This window comes from Phyllobates terribilis, unplaced genomic scaffold (genome assembly GCF_046119375.1).
Source record: "Phyllobates terribilis strain yellow unplaced genomic scaffold, ASM4611937v1 Scaffold_1__5_contigs__length_1240528914, whole genome shotgun sequence".
Classification (NCBI taxonomy): domain Eukaryota; kingdom Metazoa; phylum Chordata; class Amphibia; order Anura; family Dendrobatidae; genus Phyllobates; species Phyllobates terribilis.
The window spans coordinates 1,113,284,487-1,113,302,819 of record NW_027362761.1 but is presented as its reverse complement, the minus strand read 5'-3'; positions in this window follow the sequence as shown (position 1 = coordinate 1,113,302,819).

The window sequence follows — 18,333 nt, the reverse complement described above, 5'->3', positions numbered from 1 at the left end:
GCTTTCCATTATGCTCTCTGGAATGCACGGTCTGTGTGGAACAAACTAATTTAACATTCACGATTTTTTCCTCTCTAATTCCCTTAACCTTCTGGCTATCACAGAAACCTGGATTCATCAGCCAGACACCACCGCTGCTGCTGCTCTCTAGTTTGGTGGGCTGAAATTTTCACACACCGCCAGACCTGGCAACAGACAGGGTGGAGGTGTTGGTTTGCTCTTTTCCTCACAATGTGCCTTCCAGGTCATCCCCCCGGTTCCCTCACTCATGTTTCCTTCCTTTGAAGTGCACACCATCAGACTCTTTAAACCCTTCTCCCTGTGAGTGGCGGTCATGTATCGCCCTCCAGACACCTACCGCCAGTTCTTAGATCACTTTGCCACCTGGCATTCTCACTTTCTATCCTGTGACATCCCGACCCTCATCATGGGCGACTTTAACATCCCCATCGATGATCCCCTCTCCCAGCTGCCTCTCATCTACTTTCTCTAATCTCTTCATTCCGTCTCTCACAGTTTACTAATTCTCGTACCCATGAAGACGGGAATACTCTGGACCTGTTTTTTTCCAGTCTCTGCTCACTGGATGACCTTACCAACTCCCCTCTCCAGCTCTCGGACTACAACCTTCTTTCCTTCTCTGTCAAGAATTGTCTCCTCACCCGGGACACCCCCATTTACCACACTTATAGGAATACACGTACCATTAATATGCAGCAGATTATGGACAATCTCCACACATCTTTAGCCCCCATCTCCTCCTTCTCCTGTCCAGACTTAGCATTGACACACTACAATACTACACTGAAGAGTGCCTTAGATGAAGCAGCACCTTCTACATGCAGAAAGACCCAACACAAACAACGGCAGCCCTGGCACACGATGCAAACACGTTTTCTTCAACGTTGCTCAAGGTGTGCTGAGCGTCAGTGGAGAAAATCTCTTTTAGCAGAGGATTTCATCCACTATAAATTCATGCTCAAAACCTATAACTCTGCCCTTCATCTGGCCAAACAATCCTACTTCACCACCCTCCTCACTTCAATGTCCAACAATCCAAAACGACTTTATGAAACCTTAAACTCCCTCCTGAAACCTCAAGCATGGGCCCCCATCACCAACCTCAGCAGTGAGGATCTGGCCACTTATTTCCTTGAAAAAATCAACCACATCCATCAGGACATCTCAGCCCAATCTCCTCAGCGCCTGGATCCCCTTCCCTGCCACACTTCAAGCTCACTTGCCATCTTTGAGCCTGTTACAGAAGAAGAAGTTACCCAGCTCCTCGCTTCTTCTCGGCCTACAACCTGCAACAGTGACCCCATTCCTTCACATCTCCTGCAGTCTCTCTCACCGGTGGTCACCGTTCACCTGACTAAAATATTTAACCTCTCTCTTTCTTCAGGTATCTTTCCCATCTCATTTAAACATGCCATCATAACCCCTCTACTGAAAATACCATCCCTGGACCAGAACTGCACTGCTAACTACAGACCTGTCTCTAATCTTCCTTTCATCTCTAAACTCCTGGAATGCTTGGTCCACTCCCGTCTAATCCGCTATCTCTCAGATAACTCTCTCCTCAACCCTCTACAATCTGGTTTCCACTCTTTACACTCCACTGAAACTGCCCTCACTAAAGTCTCTAATGATCTACTAACCGCTAAATCCAAAGGTCACTGCTCCCTGCTAATTCTCCTGGATCTCTCTGCAGCATTTGACACTGTGGATCGCCAGCTCCTCCTCACTATGCTCCACTTTATTGGCCTCAAGGAAACGGTTCTCTCCTGGTTCTCCTCCTACCTCTCTGACTGCTCCTTCACTGTATCTTTTACTGGCTCCTCTTCCTCTCCTCGTCGGAGTTCCGCAGGGCTCAGTCCTAGGCCCCCTTCTCTTCTCTCTATACACTGCCCCTATTGGACAAACTATCAGCAGATTTGGGTTCCAGTATTATCTCTATGCTGACGACACTCAATTAAACACTTCTTCCCCTGACATCACCCCTACCCTAATACAAAATACCAAGGATTGTTTGTCTGCTGTCTCTAACATCATGTCCTCCCTCTATCTTAAACTGAATCTCTCCAAAACTGAACTTATTGTGTTCCCCCCCCTCTACTAACCTAACTCTACCTAACATTGAAATTACCTTGGAGGGTTCAACCATAACTCCCAAGCAGCACGCCCGCTGCCTTGGGGTCATATTCGACACTAACCTTTCCTTTACTCCCTATATCCGATCACTCACTCGCTCTTGTCACCTGCATCTTAAAAACATCTCCAGAATCCGATCTTTTCTCACCTTTGAAACTGCTAAAACTCTGACTGTCGCTCTTATTCACTCTCGTCTGGACTACGGCAACTCTCTTCTGATCGGTCTCCCAAAATTTCCCCTCTCCAATCCGTTCTGAATGCGGCAGCCAGGGTCGTATTTCTGTCCAGCCGCTTCACCGATGCCTCCACCTTGTGCCAGTCATTACACTGGTTACCCATTCGCTACAGGATCCAATATGAACTCATTGCTCTCACCCACAAAGCTCTCCACAGTTCTGCACCACCTTATATCTCCTCTCTCATCTCAGTCTATCGTCCTACACGTGCCCTCCGTTCCACAAACGACCTAAGACTAACATCCTCCATAATCCGAACCTCGCACCTCCGTCTCCAAGACTTCTCCCGTGCTGCGCCAGTTCTCTGGAATGCTCTACCCCAGACGATCCGATTGATGCCTAGCCCCCATGTCTTCAAGCGCGCTTTAAAAACCCATCTCTTTAAACAGGCCTACCACCTCAAATACCAAGCAAACTAACTTTCCCCTGTTCCCTCCTAAATACTATTCAGAATCTGCTCCCTACTGTTTATCTGTCTCTACTCCCTCCATGCACACGATAACTGCACTCGATACTTTACTTAAACATATGGGTTGATGACCTGATCATGCAGCTATATATGAAAATCCCTATTTACTATAATTGCCAGACCTGAAAGGACAAGCACTTTTCACATATTGTGTCCCCCCTTTTCCTTGTAGATTGTAAGCTTGCAAGCAGGGACCTCACTCCTGATGTAACTGTTTATATGTTTCACCTTGTATTGAATTTATTGTCTGTACATGTCCCTGCTTAATTGTAAAGTGCTGCGGAATATGTTGGCGCTATATAAATAAAAAATATTATTATTATTATCTCTTCGTTTGGCATTACAGACAACTTCTTGAAGCTGTCTCTCTACGACCCAGCAGCTACCTTCCTCTGGCTAATTAACAGTCTGGTCTGGGTGTGCAAATACCTGATGTGTGCGAGAGGGAGGTGCCGGAGATATTCTATCCTCCTTGTGAAGGCTTGAGAAAGAGCAGTACTTCTTCCTCTCTGGTGCTAGAGGACGTGTGCACATTTGTATGGAGTCGACTAAAGCTAAGCGATTTTCCCCTGTTTGTTCCCCTTTGTTGTCTTTAGTGTTCAGTAAGGATCACCTAGCTCTCATCCCCTCACTTCCCTAGCCAGGGCTAAATGCCAGGGAAACACAGGCCGAGGTACACGTGCGGCGATTGGTGAAGAACCAAAATAGGGACGTTAGTGGAGACAGAGTGATACTAGATCAGCCTAGAAGGTCTCCATTCCCCCCTTTCCCTAGAGTCTGAGTTCCATTTCCCTCTTCCCTTTGTGTTGCACTAAGTCTTTCCCACACCTTGTGTGACATTGGAAGGAATAACTTTTAGTTTTAGCAACAGCTGCCCCAGTTGGTGCGATGTAAAAATGTTGTCACATTTTGTCCTCTTAGTCCATGCGTCAAATCTGAAATAACTTGCATACCCTGATTCTTTTCAGTTTATTCTCCAGGCTTTTTTCTGAAAGCTACCTGAGCGTTTAGAGCATATGAACTTCTCCTGTCACAAAGTGTCCATATCTTGATGCCGTACTTTGCTGGCTTACTCGGTATATATTGTGTGAACGGGCACCTACCTCAGAATGCCCAATTATTCATTCTCAGTGACATTTTCACCAGTATTGTATAAGTTTGGAAGAATCTCTATCTGTTTATCCCAACCTTTTCTAATAACGGTAAGTTCCAAATTACCATATTTTTCGGACTATAAGACGCACTTATTTTCTCCAATATTTTGGAGGAAAGTGGGGGGTGCTTCTTACAGTCCGGTAATACATTCCGGCTGTGGATGGTGAGGTGGGGGGGAGTTGCAGTGGAGGCATGGGTCACAGGCAGTAGCTTGCTGCTGAAGCTATCTCTTTTGCTGTTGCTACAGAAAATGAATATGCACTCCTCTCCATGCTCATGAGAGTGGAGAGGAGTGAGTATTCATTTCATTTAATAGCCAGCACACTATCAGTCACAGCCACGGCTCCTGCAGTGGCTCAGTGATCCTCTGTGCCCCCTATTAGAGAGAATGAATATTCACTACTCTCCACTCCCATAAGCATGGAGAGGAGTGAATTTTCTTTCTCTTTAACACTAGGCACATGAGATCTCGAAGCCGCAACAGGAGCCGTGGTAGAGACTGACAGTGTGCACTTTTAAAGAAAATGAATATTCATTCCTCTCCACGTCCATAGTCCATCTCAGCGTGTGAGGGCACATGGCAGTGACATGCTCTGCTCATAGGCTGACATTAGCTGCCTGCAGCAGAACAGGATACAGCACTGGAGCAGAGGGAAGGAAGGTGAGTAGAATTGTTTATTTTTTTTCATGTGTACAGTGATGGGGATGGGGGTGCCATGTCTACCAGGATGGTAATAGGGGGCCATGGATACCAGGATTTGGATTGGGGCCATGGATACCAGGATTTGGATGGGATGCCATGAATAACAGGATGGGGATGGGGGACCATGCTTACCAGGATGGAGATGGAGGGCAAAGGATACCAGGATGGGGGGTGCCATGTATAACAGGATGGGGATGAAGGGGGTCATTTATACCAGGGTGGGGATGAAGGGGACCATTCATACCAGGAAGGGGAGGAGGGGCCATATGTACCAGGATGGTTATGAAGGGGCCATGCATACCAGGATGGGGATTAGGGGGCCATACAGTATATACCAGGATGGGGAGGATGGGGTCATATATAAAAGGATGGGGATGAGGGGGCCATTCATACCAGGATGGAGATGAAGGGGCCATGCATACCAGGATGGGAATGAGGGACCATGCATACCAGGATGGGGATGAGGAGGCCATATATATCAGGATTAGGATGGGGGCCATGTGTACCAGGATGGGAATGAGGGGGCCATGCATACCAGGATTAGGATAGGGGCCATATATACCTGGATTGGGGGCCATATATACCTTGATTGGGGGATATATATATATCAGGATGGGGAGCATATATACCAGGATATATATATATATATATATATATATATATATATATATATATATACCAGGAAGGGGAATATTACTATAGAATTGGGGTACATTACCCTTATAACAGTGTCAGCAGCAGACCTCCCCCCATAACAGTGCATCATGATCACATTTTTTGCTTACATTTTTTTTCCTATTTTCCTCCTCTAAAACCTAGGTGTATCCTATGGTCCGGTGCATCTTATAGTCCAAAAAATACGGTACATTTTTGTTTTTAGACTGAATTGCTTGCATCAGACTAGTTGTCTGGGTATATTGTTTCATCAGATTCAACTTCAGAATCAGAATGCTTGTTATCACTTTCCCTGCCCCTTATGTGGTCCTGTCCACTAGATACTTTCTCTAGTTGGATATCTTCTTCATAATCTGAGGCATTGGCAAGCTTCTACAATTTAGTTTCACTCAATAGACTTCTTTGCCACATTTTTATTCAACTTTTGAAATAATGGACACTCACAACTTTCATGGGGTTAAATCAGCATTGTGGAATATAATAGTACTATATAAATAAACAACAATAATAATAATAGTAAAAATAATAATAAAATCGCAGCAAACACTAACCAGTGTAGCAACAATAAGAGTTTATTGTCACGGGTGTGTCAGATGTGACAGACAGTCGCCCTACAGTTGGTTGCAGAAGATCTCTTTGTTTGGCATTATAGACACCTTCTTAGATCTGTTTCACTCTAAGACCCAGTGGCTACCTCCATCCTGTTAACTGACACCCAGGCCTGGGTGTTTAAATACTTTCTGTTTGCTACAGGGAGGCGCCAGTGATATTTACATGTTCCCTTGTGAAGGCTTGGAGCTACTGCAGTCTTCTTACTTCCTCTCTGGTCCCTAGGAGAACGTTTGGTGTAATCTCTCTGAAGTCGGCTCAAGCTTTGTTACTTTCCCCCGTGTTTGTCTCCTATGTTGTCTTTAATTGTTAGTGGGGACTGACTAATGCTCATCTCCCCTTCCCTATCCAGGGCCAAGCTCTAGGGAAAAACAGGGTTTAGGTTCCTGTGCGGTGGTTGGTGAGAAACCAATATAGGGACATTAGGGGAGACAAGGTGATATCAGATCAGCATAGGAGGTCTCCACTCCCCCTTTCCCTAGTGTTTGGGCTCCCTTGCTCTCTTCCCTTTGTGTTGCACTTAGTCTTTCCTATACCATGCGTGACCCTTATTTACTACAGCGAAACAGACCTGCACAGACCTGTACTCAAAGCTCATCCATCTATAGTAACTTGCAAATGTAAAGAGCGCACGGACCTGCAGGAGCTGGAGAAATTAATAAACAATAGTAGATGCAATAAATAATCCACAATGATGTTGACGCGCCCCCTGGGCGTGTGCGGTGCATAGGATACCCGGAGCCGGATCGCTTGGGGTTGTAGTCTCAGTGTGGCGGTGACCCGGTCCGTGCCCAGGGCGGTCAAACCAGTGGCAGTCTTAGGTAATAACAATGTCCGACTACGCCACCCGTGGATTGTGGTCAGTGGGGACCGCCGCTGTGCTGCAGACCGCTGAGGCTGATGTTGTTTGCGCAGCCGAGTATGGGATAACTCCCCACTGGAGAAGTATTGCCTCAGGGCAGCTAGTGTGGAAGATGGGAGTGATGGTGTGAGCGTCCCAGTAGTAATGGTGCTGGTGCGGCGATGAAACACAGAGATGTGTGGTGCAGTTCAGGGTCTTTACTGATGGTATAACGCAGACCCTCCCGGGAGTACTGGTTAGCAGTAGGGGCCTGGTCAGTCTGTAAGCAAGTAGGATCTCCCCTGGCCAGGTGGAGTTGTAGGCCTCCCCGACTATCTGCACTCTTTCCTGGCTACCTTGCTCTATGCGGGTAGAAGTAGCCCACGTCCCTGAGTATACTGTGTGGTGCTCACCCGTATGGCCGGTGACTTGGGGCCTTCCGTTAGCCTCCGCTTCACGATGGCGGTGCTGGTCCCTTGCTTGTGACCGTGCCTCTGGGCTTCTATGGCCAGAGGACATGGAATCCCCTGCCGGTTGGATTCTGCTGCTGGACCTGGATGTCCCCACAGCCTCAAACTCCGTGTCCGGGTTTAGTGTCTTCAGCCAAGGCGAGCTATCTAGCTTCCAGCCTCTGGCACTCACTCCTGCTACTACAGAGCTCCTAGTTCTTGCTTTCCCTGTGTCTGCTGTCCTCCAGACCTGACTGCGTCTCTGTCTGGGACTTCACTCTGACTCTGACTAACTTAATCCCGCCCCAGACCCAGTTTATAAGGGCAGATTCCTCCCCTCCCAGGTCTGGGTGGGCCGTGTTGCATGCTTAGGGCTCCTGACCAGAGAAACCTCCCACTTGCTCTCAGACATAATATTTCTATTACTGTGGCAACCAGACCCCTGGGGTGCCACATTCCCCCCTAGTAAATTTTAGTACTCCGGGACTAAACACATTTTTTTAAAGAAACATAAATACAAGGGTATAAACAACAATACAATAACATATTTACAAGAAGCTTTAGTTCTTTAAAGGTCACGGCGTGTCTGCAACCGGGTGTCCATATCACCCAAGGTGAAGCTTTAAGCGAAGTAGGGGACCTGTCCAAAGCAAACCCCTTGCATTGGCCTTGGGCGTGGCTGCAAGGCTGGAGCTAGCTACTTTGGGCCGCAAGGAGGCCACGCCAGACAGGTTTTCTCTTCCGCGGCCGTTTTCGCAAGAGGCACCAAGGTGCAACTATCTACAAAACTGTTCCGGTTATCCAGTGTCCATAACCTGTTAGTCCAAAGAAATCTGCAGGGTAACTGAGAAGCATAATTAATAACAGGCAACAGACATAAACCATAAACAGTTAAACAGATAAATTCACAGTGCATTACTTTATATTTTCCAGCGAGCGGGCATCTGACCTCTAGTGACTCTAGTGGACCTACGGAGCTCACTAACTGGTCCTGCACTACAGGGTGTAGGAGGTGTTATGGGTAAGCTGGGCAGCTGTCTGCGCACTCTTTGGCTCACTTGGGGCATGGCAGGCTCACTACTAGCAGAGGGTTGATCCTCCTGTGCTGCTGGTGTGGATTCTTCTGCCTCCTGGGCCGGCTGCTTTTCCAGCTCTACCTGGTCTTCTGTAGGCACTTGAGGGGCTGGCTGGAGAAAGGTGAGGATGGGCACCACGATAGCGTTGTTTACTTGTGTCCAGGACCGGGGAAAGTCTCCGAGTACGGTGCTGATCATTTCCTCCTTTTCCTCTACTGGTTGAGGGTCTTCCTGATCTTCATCCGTGCTTTGCAACTTCTCGGGGCACTTTTTCAGGTGGTCTCTGGAGACAGTGGCTGTGGTCTCTCCTCCATCCTTGCTGATGACGTACACCTTTGGATTATTGTGGCTTGAGGGCAGTACCGTGTACGGGTCCTTTTCCCACTGTTCGTCCAACTTATGGAGCCGCCTTTTTCTTTTCAAGACCTGCTCTCCAGGTACCAGGGGAACAGCGGGAGCATGTTGGTTATAAGTCCTCTCCTGCCTTTCTCTTGATTGACAGAGACTTCGCTCGACGCTCTCCTGTACTTTCCGGTACTGCTGCTGCCGTTCTGTATCCCAGTCTGCCTCTGGCGAGGTGTCCTCGGGTATCAGGACTCCCATATCCAGGTCAACAGGCAGCTTACCAGGTCTTGCTCGCATTAGGTAAGCCGGGGTACAGTTGGTGGAACCTACCGGGATGTGGTTATACAGGTCCACCAGATCAGGCAGTTTCTCAGGCCACAGACTGCGTTCTTCCAGGGGCAATGTTTTTAGCAGATCTATCACCACGTGGTTCATCTTCTCGCAGAGTCCATTGGTTTGGGGGTGATAGGGCGTTGTTCTTATCTTCTTGCAGCCATACAGGTTGCAGAACTCCTGGAAGACCTCCGCTTCGAAGGCTCGTCCTTGGTCCGTCAGCACTTGGTCCGGGTACCCGTGTGGGCGGCAGAAGTGCAGCTGGAAGGCTCTGGCTGCTGTCTGAGCCGTCAGGTCTTTGACAGGGACCACCACCAGGAACCGGGAGTAGTGATCCACGATGGTTAGGGCGTAAACATACCCGCTTCTGCTTGGAGCCAGTTTAACATGGTCCAGAGAGACCAGTTCCAGCGGCTGCCTGGTGATGATGGGCTGCAGGGGAGTCCTCTGGCTGGCACGGTCCCTTCTTCTTAGATTGCACGGGCCACAGTCTCTACACCACCTCTCAATGGCTCCTCTCATGCCTATCCAGTAGAACCGTTCACGCAGCAGGAACTCCAGCTTCTTCCATCCGAAGTGCCCTGCCCCATTGTGGTAGGCCTCCAGCACCATAGCTGCGTCCCGTCTCGGTACCACAACCTGCCAGATCAGCTCATGTGTCCGGGAATTGACCATTCTGCGGCACAACTTCTCCTTGTAGAGAAACAGTCTGCTCTTCTCCGCGGACAGTTGCCTCACACGGTGGGAATACTGGGTAATCCCATGACGGTGAAACGCAGGGAGTTCGATCTCTTCCAATTCTTCTGGATCCTCCCCTTCGTCCGGTAGGTTTGGCATCCTGGACAGGGCGTCCGCGTTGGTATTGGAGCGTCCTGCCCGGTATTTGATCATGAACTCATAATTGGACAGGCGGGCCATCCATCTCTGCTCCAGGGCACCCAGTCTTGCAGTGTCCAGGTGTGTCAACGGGTTGTTGTCCGTGTACACGGTGAACCTGGAAGAGGCAAGGTAATGCTTGAAACGTTTGGTTACTGCCCACACCACTACCAGGAAATCTAGCTTGAACGAGCTGTAATTCTCAGGGTTTCTTTCCGTGGGTCGCAGTTTTCGGCTGGCGTAAGCAATTACCCGTTCTCTCCCCTGCTGGATCTGGGACAGTACGGCTCCTAGCCCAATGTTGCTTGCGTCCGTGTGGAGGATAAAGGGCTGGCTGTAATCAGGGTACGCCAGGATTTCATCCCCCGTGAGGGCCATCTTCAGCTGGCGGAAGGACTCCCAGCTTTTCCCATTTGAAGGGTGACTTCTGGTTTTTGGCCTTCCTGGACTGGCCTATCAGGAGGTCCTGCATAGGAGCTGCCTTCTTGGTAAAACCGGGAATGAATCTTCGGTAGTAGCCTACCAACCCGAGGAACTGCCGCACTTCCTTTATGCTGGATGGTCTTGGCCAGTCCTTAATCACGGTGATCTTGTAAGGGTCGGGGGCCACTCCGTCAGCACTCACCACGTGTCCCAGGTACTGTACCTTTGGCTTCAGTAGATGACATTTTGAGGGTTTTACCTTTAGGCCATAGTTTGCCAGGGCTTCAAACACTTCTGCCAGGTGTTCCAGATGGTCCTCATAGGTCTTGGAATAGACGATGACATCGTCCAGGTATAATAGGACCGTCTCAAAGTTCCGGTGTCCCAGACAGCATTCCATCAACCGTTGGAAGGTTCCTGGTGCGTTGCAGAGCCCGAACGGCATACAGTTAAATTCGCTGAGTCCCATCGGGGTGGTGAATGCGGTCTTCTCCCGGTCCGCCTCTGCTACAGGAACCTGCCAGTACCCGCTAGTGAGATCCAAAGTAGAGAAGAAGTTAGCAGATTTTAATGAAGCTAAGGACTCTTCTATCCTTGGTAACGGGTACGCATCTTTGTGTGTGATATGGTTGACCTTCCTGTAGTCTACACACATTCTCATGGTGTTGTCTTTCTTTTTCACTAAGACTAGTGGAGCTGCCCAGGGGCTACAGCTGTCCCTAATTACCCCAGCCTCCTTCATGTCTTTTAGCATCCCCTTGGCGTGTTGATAGTGTGCAGGGGGTACGGGTCGGTACCTCTCCTTTATGGGAGGATGGTCTCCCATGGGGATGTGATGTTCTACCCCCTTTACTCGCCCGAAGTCCAGCGGGTGTTTACTAAACACTCTCTCGTACTCTTGAACCACCCGATAGACTCCCTGTTTTTGGTGTGAGGGAGTGGAGTCAGTACCCAAATGCAGTTGCTGACACCAGTCCTCCAGTGGATTCTTAGAGCCGTTACCTTCCTCTGGTTGAGATGGAGGCAAGGGTTCCACGGCCTGTACAGAGTTCTGGTTGATGGTGAACAATTTGGCTAGCGTTGCATACCGGGGCTGGTATACTTCTCTCTCCCCGATATTAATGATGCGGACGGGCACCCTCCCATGGCGTACATCGACCACCCCCCGTGCTGTCAAAATGGTGGGCCTACTGTCTGAGTAGACGGGTTCTACCATTGCTTGGTAGTCTCTACCTCTTAGACCAATAGCTCCCCGGCACCAAATCATCATCTCACTTTTCGGGGGCGTGGCAATAGGGAACGGGTCACACATTCTCACGCTACCTATCTCACCACCAGATAGTTCCACTTGTTGCCGCTTCATCAGTGCCCGGATCTCTTTTTGGAGCACACGCTGCTGGCTGGAACTGGCGTTCTTGGCAACCTGTTGCAAAATAAGAATTACCTCTGCAAGACAGTTTTCGATTACATTAGTACCTAGGGTTATTTTTGGGTGACTCTCGCGACGGTCAATGTCCACAATGATCAGTCCTTGTGCCGGCAGTTCAACCTTACCGACCTTGATGGTCACTTCCTTAAATCCTCTCTGTGGCACGGGCTGACCATTGCTGGCGATAATGCTCAGGTCGTCATCTGGGTAGCGGGTTATGTCCGAGTCATTCCAGTACCGCTTGAAGAGCACATACGGGATGGTAGTCACCTGTGACCCAGTGTCTAGTAGGGCACTCATAGGAATGCCATCCAGTACCACAGGCAAGACCGGACGTCCCCCTACGTATTTGTCATGCCAGTTCAATGGGCCTGATGATCTTAAGCCTGGGGGTTGGCCCTCTACCCCAGGTTGTGCCGTTTAAATGACAGTACCTTGCCATATGTTCGGGTTGATAGCAGCGGCGGCAGATGGGTTGTCCGTCCTCGTTGTATCTGTCGCTGGGTCTTCCTCTGGCCGGTGGGGTCCTCCTCAGTCGGCGCCACGGGACGTCCTCCGGTCTGGATGCCAGCTGGATCTTTCCTGGAGAAGAGACTTGCAAAGACTGCACAGTTCTGGTTAGCGCGGCAACGCTCTTAGTCAGCTCTTGGACCTGATGGTGCAGGTCTGTAGCCGGGTCATTGTTCAAAGCCTGCGCATCAGCTCCCACAGGCCCTGCAGACAAGGGCGCCGCGTCCTGGTGACAAGTGATAGCAGGGCGCCTGTGAGTCACAGCGCCACCTGGTGCCGGTTCTCGGAGCACCCGGATGGCTCTGTCCTTGAACTGTGCAAAGTCCAGGTCAGGGTCCTGTAAGGCCATTGCTCGCAACTGGGTTCGGTGGGCATTGTACAGTAGACCCTCAATAAATTGTTCGGTCAACAGCTTGTCTTCATTTCCCACGCTGTCAGGGTCTGCCTGCTTAATGGCTCTCAGGGCCTCTTGTAGTTTTAGAGCATAATCTCTTATACTTTCATGTGCCCGTTGTTTGCACCTGTAAAATCGGAGTTTTATTTCAGCTGAGGTCCGGGTGTCAAATGTGTCTTTCAGCTGGGCTAGTATTTCTCTGACAGTCCTCTTCTTCCCAGGTGACCAGAACTTTACCTCCCTTTGGGCTGCCCCGATTAACTGGGCCACCAGGATGCTTACTTTTTGCTCTTCCGTGAGGGGGTATACCTGGAAGAGGCTATCCAGTTTTTCCCTAAAGTCACTCAGGGTATGTGACTCCCCTGAGTACTGGGGTAGCCAGGTTGCCCCCGGGATATAGGGCATGGTGAATGGCATGACCGCTGCAGCAGTTGCTCTGGCGGCCGGTGTGGCGGTGGAACTCCCCTCGGTGTCCGACATCCTTCTTCCCCCCTAGTGGACCGTGGCCTACCTTGCGATGCTCTTCTTCCGTAGGCCGCGGCTCCGCAGTAAATCGTCGGGGTCGAGGACCTGGCGTCGCGCTCCGATGACATCAGCGTCGCTCTTTCTCCCTTCCAGGACCTTGCGCAGCGTCGGTGCGTGGGGCGGAGCTTCGGATCTCGCGCGCTTTTGGCGTCCACGCCCCTCTACTTCCCGCGCGGCGTCCTGAAGATGGCATCCGATGGCGGGAAGCAGCTGCGGATGGCGGGAAGACGGCAGAAGACGGCGGGAAACTTCACCACAGGTAAGTATAAAAGTCTTTTTCAGGCACGCAGTACCCGGTGGTTGCGGGCACGAAATCCTGCCGACTACGCCAAAGTTGACGTGCCCCCTGGGCCTGTGCGGTGCAGGGGATACCCGGAGCCGGATCGCTGGGGGTTGTAGTCTCAGTGTGGCGGTGACCCGGTCCGTGCCCAGGGCGGTCAAACCAGTGGCAGTCTTAGGTAATCACAATGTCCGACTACGCCACCCGTGGATTGCGGTCAGTGGGGACCGCCGCTGTGCTGCAGACCGCTGAGGCTGATGTTGTTTGCACAGCCGAGTATGGGATAACTCCCCACGGGAGAAGTATTGCCTCAGGGCAGCTAGTGTGGAAGATGGGAGTGATGGTGTGAGCGTCCCAGTAGTAATGGTGCTGGTGCGGCGATGAAACACAGAAACGTGTGGTGCAGTTCAGGGTCTTTACTGATGGTATAACGCAGACCCTCCCGGGAGTACTGGTTAGCAGTAGGGGCCTGGTCAGTCTGTAAGAAAGTAGGATCTCCCCTGGCCAGGTGGAGTTGTAGGCCTCCCCGACTATCTGCACTCTTTCCTGGCTACCTTGCTCTATGCGGGTAGAAGCAGCCCACGTCCCTGAGTATACCGTGTGGTGCTCACCCGTATGGCCGGGGCCTTCCGTTAGCCTCCGCTTCACGATGGCGGTGCTGGTCCCTTGCTTGTGACTGTGCCTCCGGGCTTCTATGGCCAGAGGACATGGAATCCCCTGTCGGTTGGATTCTGCTGCTGGACCTGGATGTCCCCACAGCCTCGGACTCCGTGTCCGGGTTTAGTGTCTTCAGCCAAGGCGAGCTGTCTAGCTTCCAGCCTCTGGCACTCACTCCTGCTCCTACAGAGCTCCTAGTTCTTGCTTTCCCTGTGTCTGCTGTCCTCCAGACCTGACTGCGTCTCTGTCTTGGACTTCACTCTGACTCTGACTAACTTAATCCCGCCCCAGACCCAGTTTATAAGGGCAGATTCCTCCCCTCCCAGGTCTGGGTGGGCCGTGTTGCATGCTTAGGGCTCCTGACCAGAGAAACCTCCCACTTGCTCTCAGACATAATATTTCTATTACTGTGGCAACCAGACCCCTGGGGTGCCACAATATCATAAATCGTTTATGTGAGTGAAGATATGGCAGGAGATCTGTATAAAACATCATAGGGTCATATTGACCCAAACAGTACATATGTAACAAGCATTATTTCATGTAAAAAAAAAACAACAACACTCATAATAACATCTATCCATAAACAAATTCACCTAACCACGATTTTCAGATCCTCATAATAAATAATCTACTGCTTTACAAACTTTTTTCTTTCTTTTCCGTAATGACCTGACCTATAAAGTTGTCCCACTAGTTAACCCCTTTAGTGAACACGGTAAAAAAAAACAAAAAAAAAACGAAGCACAAAAGAATGCTTTATCGTCATGCTACCAAACAAAAAATAGAATAACACGCGATCAAAAAGACGAATATAAATAAAAATGGTATTGCTGAAAACGTTATCTCGTCCCACAAAAAACAAGCTGCCATACAGCTCCATCAGCCGAAAAATAAAAAAGTTATAGCTCTCAGAATAAAGCAATGCAAAAAATATTTTTTTCTATAAAATTGCTTTTATTATGCAAAAGAGCCAAAACATAGAAAAACAATATAAATGTGGTACCGCTGTAAACGTACTGACCCAAAGAATAAAGCTACCTTATCAATTTTACCAAACGCGGAGCAGAATAAAAAAATAAAAAAAAAAACAATTCCTGAATTGTTGGTTTTTGTTTATTCTGCCTCCTCCCAAAAATCGGAATAGAAAGCGATCAAAAAATTTCACGTGCCTGTAAATGGCACCAATAAAAACGTCAACTCATCCTGCAAAAAACAAGCCATCATATGACTCTGTCGGCCAAAATATGGAAAAATTATAGCTTTCAAAATATGGCGATGCAAAAACTAGATTTTTTTTAAAAAATGCGTCTTTTAGTGTGTGACGGCTGTCAATCATAAGAAACCGATATGATTCTGGTATCTCTGTAGTCGCACTGACCCAAAGAATAAAGTCGTCTAATCACTTATACCACACGAGGAACGGCGTAAAAAGTAAACTCTCGGGTTAGGGTTGTGCTAGGGTTAGGGTTGGGGTTGGGGTTAGGGTTGTGCTAGGGTTAGGGTTGGGGCTAGGGTTGGGCTAGGGTTAGGATTGGGCTAGGGTTATTGTTGGGCTAGGGTTAGGGTTGGGGTTGGGGTTAGGGCTAGGGTTGGGCTAGGGTTGGGGCTAGGGTTAGGGTTGGGGCTGGGGTTAGGCTTGGGCTTGGGTTAGGGTTGGGGTTGGGCTAGGGTTAGGGTTGGGGTTGGGGTTAGGGTTAGTGTTGGGCTAGGGTTAGGGTTGTGCTAGGGTTAGGGTTGTGCTAGGGTTAGGGTTGTGGCTAGGGTTGGGCTAGAGTTAGGGTTGGGCTAGGGTTAGGGTTGGGCTAGGGTTAGGGTTGGGGTTGGGGTTAGGGTTGGGGTTAGGGCTAGGGTTGGGCTAGGGTTAGGGTTGGGGCTGGGGTTAGGGTTGGGGTTGGGCTAGGGTTAGGGTTGGGGTCAGGGTTAGGGTTGGGCTAGGGTTAGGGTTGGGATTTTTTTCAAAAGTAAAAAAAAAAAAAGACTAGTGTTGAGTGCAAGTGCTCGCTACTTGAGTTTGCATCGGGTGCTTGGGTATGCACTGAGTATCGCGGGTGCTCAAGTGACATGCTCAAGTCTCCGCCCCATATGCTTCGCGGCCATAAAAACCTCACGGGGATTGCCTGCCATGCACAAGCGATCCCTTCCTGTTTTTTTGGGGGTGTCTAATAACCGTGAAACATGCGGGGACTCGAGCATGTCACTCGAGCATCCTTGATACGTGGTGCATACCTGAGTACCCGATGCAAACTCAAATAGCGAGCACTTACACTCAAGACTAATGTCAACTTATTCAATATGATGATCTAATGTTATCAGATTCTGTGTCGTACCTCTGGGTTCAAAATGTTCACTGTACCCGTTGATAAAATCCTTGAGGGGTTTAGTTTCAAAAATGAGGTCACTTGAGGGGGGTTTCCACTATTTGGGCACATCAGGGTCTCTCCAAACCCGACATGGTGTCCGCTCTTGATTCCAGCCGATTTTGCGTTCAAAAGATCACACAGTGCTCCTTCCCTTCTGAACTCTGCCGTGCGCCCAAACACTGTATTTTCCCCACATATGGGGTATTGGCGTACTCAGGAGAAATTGCACAACAGTTTTTGGGGTCCATTTTCTCCTCTTACCCTTGTGAAAATAAAAAATTGAGGCTAAAACATAATTTTTGTGGAAAAAGTTTGATTTTTTTATTTTCACAGCTCCATGTTATAAACTTCTGCAAAGGACTAGGGGGTTCAGGGTGCTCACCACACATTTAGATAAGTTTCTTGAGGGGTCTAGTTTCCAAAATGGTGTCACTTGTGGGGGGTTTCTACTGTTTAGGCACATCAGAGGCTCTCCAAACGCAACATGGCGTCCGCTAATTATTCAAGCAAATTTTACAATCAAAAAGTCAAATGGCGCTCCTTCCCTTCCGAACCGTGGCGTGCGCCCAAACAGTGGTTTTCCCCCACATATGGGGTATCTGCTTGCTCAGGGGAAGTTGCACAACAAATTTTGTGGTCCAGTTTTTCCTGTTACCCCTGCAAAAATAAAAAAAATTGGGTCTAAAGTAACATTTTTGTGAAAAAAGTTAAATGTTAATTTTTTTCTTCCACATTCCAAAAATTCCTGTGAAGCACCTGAAGGGTTAATAAAGTTCTTGAATGTGGTTTTGAGCACCTTGAGGGGTGCAGTTTTTAGAATGGTGTCACTTTTGGTTATTTTCTGTCATAAAGACCCCTGAAAGTGACTTCAAATATTATGTGGTCCTTAAAATAATGGTTTTGTAAATTTTGCTGGAAAAATGAGAAATTTCTGGTCAACTTTTAACCCTTATAGCTCCCTAATAAAAAAAAATTTGGTTCCAAAATTGTGCTGATGTAAAGTAGACATGTGGGAAATGTTATTTATTAACTACTTTTCTGTGACATATCTCTCTGATTTAAGGGCATAAAAATTCAAATTTTGAAAATTGCAAAATTTTCTAAATTTTTGCCAAATTTCCAGTTTTTTCACAAATAAATGCAAGTAATATCGAAGAAATTTTACCACAATCATGAAGTACAATATGTCACGAAAAAACTATCTCAGAATCAGGGGGATCCGTTGAAGCATTCCAGAGTAATTACTTCATAAAGTGACAGTGGTCAGACTTGAAAAAATTGGCCTGGTCATTAACGTGCAAACCACCTTGGGTTGTAAAGGAGTTAAAAGGCATTAAAAAGCCTGGACAATTTTAGAATGTTTTACTATTGTTTGTAGTTAAAACATGCAAAAGGTTTCTTTATTATTCAATTCAATGTCGTTAAAAAAATTACCAGACAACAACAATAAAAAAGACATCACCTCAACCACTGGAAAAAAATTGCAGTTGGGAAAAACCACTGGAAAACGCTCAGGAAAACAACTGAATTTTTTTTTCCCTGAAGAATCTTCTATTTGAAAAACTAGACAGGTTCATCTGACTTTAAAAGACATCATGTGCACATACTCTTGGAGAGTTCTTGGAGAAGATTTGCTTTTCCTGGAGCATTTCCTGCACCAGTTTTGAAGAGTTTTTCAAAAGTTTTTGAATTTTGTTTTCCTGAAGCATTTTTTCCAGCCTCTTAATTGGTTAGTGCCCAGAGTTTGAAACGTTTTTAGACAGGAGCTACTTCAAAGAAGTTACCTTCACTTCATTTTCTCCAAGCAGGAGTTTTCAAAAGCCTGAAAAGT